Below are 6,000 nucleotides of genomic sequence, written 5' to 3' on the forward strand. Positions count from 1 at the left end.
GAAAGGAAAAAAAATAATCCACTTAAAGGACCAAGGGCAAAGGACTTGAAGAAATATTTCTCAAGAGAAGACATACACATAGCTACATAGCACATATATGAAAAAAAATTCTATCACTAATCATCAGGGAAACATGAAATAAAACCACAATGAGCTATCACCTCACATCTGCTGGAATGGCTATTATCAAAAAGATAAAAGACAACAAGTGTCAGCGAGGATGTAGAAAAAAAGGAAACCCCTTTGCAGTACTGATGGGAATATAAATTATCACAGCCATTATGGAAAACAGGATGGAGTATTCTGAGAAAAATTGTAAAGGGGCTCCATATGACCCAGCAATCCCATTTCTGGGCATATATATCTGAAGGAAATGAAATCAGTATGTCAAAGGGATATCTGCACTCTCATGTTTATCACAGCATTATTCACAACAGCCAAAATATAGAGTGAATCTAAATGTCCATCAACAGATGAATGGATAAAGAAAATGTGCCTTATATACACAAAAGTATGCCATTCTGCCTTTCAAAAAAGATTTTGTCATGTGCAACAACATGGATGAATCTGGAGGACATTATGCTAAGGAAAATAGGTCGGACATTAAAAGACAAATACTGATCTCTCTTATATGTAGTCTCTAAAAAAGTTTAACTCATAGAAGTAGAGGTTAGAATGATGGTTGGCAGCAGCTGGTGGTTGGGGTGAGAGGAAATGGGAAGATGTTTTAGTCCAAAGGGGTAGGTTCCAGAGCTCTATTGTACAGCATGGTGACTATGTTCGATAATATATTATACACTTGAAAATTTCTCAGAGAGTAGATTCTAAATGTTTTACACACGCGCACACAAACACACACACACACAGTATGTGAGGTGATAGATATGGTAATTATTTTGACTTAATCATCTCATAATGTATGCATACATGAAAGCATAATAGTATGCACCACAAATGTATACAATTTTTATTAGTTATAATTTAATGCCATGGGAAAATACATATGTTTATATGTATCGGGAAAATGAAAAATGGAATTTCTATATTTTTCACCAAACAAAACAGATACTAACCAAAATCATTATTAAAGACAGAGAGGATCATAACATACAAAGTTTAATTTACCGGACATAATAATTATAAACTTGCATTGCCTAAAATCAGCCTCAAATATACAAAATTTAAAAAAAAATAAAAGCACAAAAAGATGCTGACAAATCCAAAATTATACTGGGAGATTTCTAACTACCTTTACCAACTATTTAGGTCAAACAGAAAAAAAATACAGTGAAGATATAAAAGAAAATTAAATTATATAATTAATATACATAACAGAATTAGCAAATATAGTATACAGTTTTCATAAGTATGTAGAGATTATTTATAAAAATTGGTAACATTCTTGGCTACAAATCACATCTTGTCACATTTTAAAGAATAACTATAATACGGGATTTGTTTTCTGATCACAATGAAATTAAAGTAAAAATCAATAATAAATTATAAACTAGAAATCATACTCCTAAATAATTTATAAATGAAAGAGGAAATCACATGAAATTATTTCTAAATATAGTAGTAAATGAGAAATGCATTACCTATAAAAAATAAAAAAAAATTGTAGTGTACAAATAAAATTATTTAGAGGAAAATTTAGCTACTAAATGGGAAAAAAGAAAATTAACAAGTTTAGCATCCAATTTAAGAAGTTATAAGAAAAACATATTCAAACAAAGGAGAAAAAAGGAGACAATACAAAATGAGAGAAGAAATGTAGTAAGTAGCAAACAAAGACACAATACAGGAATCATCACATCCTAGATTTAGAAAAACTTCTGGTTATTTTAGTGAAGAAGAAAAGAAGATAGAAATAAAATGTACCAGGAATGAAAAAGGCTACTAATAACCATGGCAGATATTTTTAAAGCAAGTGAATATTATGAGATAACTTTTGTTGATAAATTTTGAAGCAGTTACAATGAATAATTTATTAGAACAACTAAGCCTAAAATATTTCCATATTGTTTGTGTATTCCACACAAAGGAACAGTACACAGTGGTAAAATGAATACATTTTACAGTGAAAATGAATACTTTTTACAGTGGTAAAAAGACAAGTCACAGATGACAACACATGACATAATGCTGTTTTTATAAAGCACAAAATAAATAAAGCTACCCAATAAATTGATTATGACTACTTATATATGTGATATAGCTATTTATTATTCCTTAAAAAATAAAATAAGATTATGACAAGTACAAAATTCAGACTTGGAGTTAGCAGTTGGGGCAAGACAAGGGGACCATTTCGGACATGTACACTTAGATAAAATGAAAAGGTATTACTGTTGCTCTGATTCTTAGGTTGGGTGATGGGTAAATATTCATCTTAATGTTGTGCTCTGAAACTTACATACATATTGCATTATTTGATGTATTAGATATTACTTTGTAAGTTATAATATATAAATATCTGTATAAGGAAAGGTACAACTTTAAACCCTCCTCCCTACCTGCTGCAGTCAGGTGGCTTTCTCAACCCCCAACTCCCCCAGTGTAGGTGAGAGACAATGTATGCTAGAGCCATCTTACCAAACAGACTCTACATTTAGAGACAACAAAAAATCGGAGGACATTTCCCCTGAAAAAGATATCAAAAAGGATTTTTAAAAGGGAAAAAAATTCTTTCAAGGTGCTTAGACCAATTTATACCTCTATCAAAGTAAAAACAATCAGATATTTGGAGTCCCAGAGGAAAAAATTAAGGACCCCCACAAACACACACAAGTCTAGAACCCAAGAGGCTGCAAACTTCCCTCAAGCCCAGTCAGCAGTTCAATGTTTTATTCTTACTGGACTTGAACAGGTGAGGACCAGCAAAGCTTGAGGAAAACCCCCTCATAGGAAATAGGGCCAATACAAACAGAAAAAACGAACTCAAGGAACCACAGTACAGAGTTATGTCAGCAAGATGGCAGAATAAGAGTTCTCCAGGCTTCCTTAACTTTCACAGGAATTTCAACCAGCAACCACAGAAAAGAACACCTTGATTAAAACCTCTAAAATTGGAAATAATTCTGAGTCAAAATGCATGGTCCATAGAGCAGAATAACAACCACATGGTAAGTATAAGAGAAACAATTTCACTTTGACAATGTTGCCATTCCTTCTCTCCACAATCAGCACAGGTTAGACAGGCAGAACTCTATCTAGAGACTATGGTTTCTACAGAAGGAAAAGAATATTGGAAAAGAGGTGAGCATCCAGCTTCCACAGCATCCTCAGACTCTTCCCAGGAAGGTTATTTTCATCTTACCTTAAAGAGAACAAACACAAGGGTAAATAATGTGGCTAACCATCTGGGCTCAGGTAGAACAAAAGCATGTATCTTATATCAACACAACACATAGATCTTGTTTATAGCTCTTAGGTATGCAAATAGTGGTGCCCAATTGGAGGTACCAGGTAACAACATAGCCCAACTGCAAAGTCAAACTGATTCCTTCTAAAAGTAGAGGGAAGTTCTACATGGCTTGAATCCTAAATGGCTAGCCTCCAGGACCTCCCTTAACTGTTCGTTTCTAAGAATAGCAACTTATCCTATCAATCCAATCAGCGACTTTGACTAATTTTGAAGCCCTTACTGCAACTCTGTCCAACCAGTGAACTCACATAGTGGTACTGCTTGACCAGAAAATACACCCTGTGCCCTGCCTGATCAGATGAGGTTTCAGTACCCTTCTAGTAACTCAGCCTGATCGCAAAGCTCAGTCAGTGGTCTTGCCAGATAGAAGATTCTTGCCAGTTGACCCAACCAAATTTAAAGCATAAGCAGTAACCCATGTAAAGAACTGAAAAGCAAGTTTTGCCTGCTCAGGGTTGTTAAGAGCTGACTCACCCAGAAATCACAATCTAGACTAAATAGTGAAAATCTATCCCTTTCAAAGAAAAATAACTAGAAAAAGGTGGCTGTCTCCTTAAATGCACAGACACCAATGTAAGAACATAGGATTACAAAGACTTAGGAAACCATGACACCTCAAAAGAAACTAATGAAGTTCTAACAATAGACCCGTAAAGAGAGATCTATGAAATGACAAAGAATTCCAAGTTCTACAAAAAGGTTCAGAAAGCTACAAGCATATACAGGTAAAAATTTAAATGAAATCTGGAAAACATTGTAGGAGCAAATTGAGAAAATTGACAAAGAAATAGAAACAAAAAATATGGATTCTAAATAAAAATGCAATGATTAAAATGAAAAAATGCAATAGAAAGCTTCAATAGTCCACTTGATTGAGCTGAAGAAATAAGCAGTGAGCTCCAAAATAGAAGATTCCAAATTATCCAAAGAGAGAAGGGGAAAAAAAAAGAATAAAGAAAGTCTATGGGAATTACAAGAAGGTATCAAGAGATCCAACTTTTAATAGGAATTCAAGAAATAAAAAAGATAAAGTGCCTGAAAGGGTATTTAAAGAATTACTGACTGAAAACATTCCTAATATGTGCCAGCATCTAGGTACAGGATGCACAGAGGTCTCTAATTAAATTCAATACAAAAAGGAGTTCAATAAGACAATAAACCATCGAAAACAAAAGATAAAAAAAAATCTAATAGCAGCAAGAGATAAGACACACATCACATACAAAGGTGTCTTGATATGACTATTGGTGATTTCTCAGCAGAAGCTCTGCATACCAGGAGGGAGTAAGATAGTATTTGCAGAGTGCTGAAGGATAAAAGAAAACAGACAATCAAGAATAATTTACCTAGAAAAACTGTCTTTCTGAAATGTAGGAAAAATAAAAATTTTCCCAGACCAAAAAAAAAAAATACAACAACAACAACAACAACAAAAAATTCTAAGAGAACTCATACCACTAGACTTGCCTTACAGAAATTGCTAAAGGGACACATTTAAGCTGAAACAAAAGTCCACTGGTTAATAACATAAAAATAACAATAGCATGAAACTCAATGATATAAGTAATACAGAGCCATATTCAGAATACTTTAGGGCTTTAATAGTAGCATATAAAACAATTTTATCCCTAGAACAGAATTAAAAGAATGATTAATAACGACTATAACTAAAATAAACTGTTAAGAAATACATGCTACAAAACGATGTAAATTCTGGTATCAAAAACATCAAATGATGTGTGAGGAAACAAAGTGTGGAATTGTTGTATTCAAAGTGAAGCTGTTATCAGCTTGAAACAGACTATTAGAAGGTGTTCTGTATAAGCCTTGTGATAAGCAAAAAGTAAAAGTCCACAGTAGACCAAATAAACAAATCCAGAAAGAATCCAAAGCCTACCACTCCAGGAAACAAACTACAAAAGGCAACAGCAAAAAAGAGAAGGAAAAAACAAACAAAAATTGGCAAAACAACCAGAAAACAATTAACAAAATGGTAGCAGTAAGTCCCTACCTATGAACAATTACCTTGAATTTAAATGGATTAAATTCTCCAGTCAAAAGACATATAGAGTGACTAAATAGATTAAAAAAAAAAGACCCCTTCTGTCTCTAAGAAACTCTCTTCCCTTTTAAGGACATACGTAGACTAAAGGTTAAGGGGTATGAAAGAAGAAAAACAATGCTCCAAACAAATGGAAATCAAAAGAGTGCTGAAGTACTTATACTTATTTCAAACAAAATAAACTTTAAGCCAAATACTGTAATAAAAGACATATAGGACATTATACAATGCTAAAGGTCAATGCATCAAGAGCATATAACTGTTCTTTTAAAAATTTTATACACACACACACACACACACACACACACATACTTAGGTGTTCTGATGTATCTCCAATATCAGAACACCTAAATATGTAAAACAAATATTAAAGGATCTAAAGGGAGAAATTGCAATTTCATAATAGTAAGGGGCTTCTTTATCTCAGTTTCAAATAATGGACAGATCATCTTGACAGAAAATTCATGAGGAAACACTGGAAATGAGCAATACTTTAGACTGAATGGGCCTA

The sequence above is a fragment of the Marmota marmota genome, unplaced genomic scaffold, assembly GCF_001458135.2.
Source record: "Marmota marmota marmota unplaced genomic scaffold, marMar, whole genome shotgun sequence".
NCBI classification, from domain to species: Eukaryota; Metazoa; Chordata; class Mammalia; order Rodentia; family Sciuridae; genus Marmota; species Marmota marmota.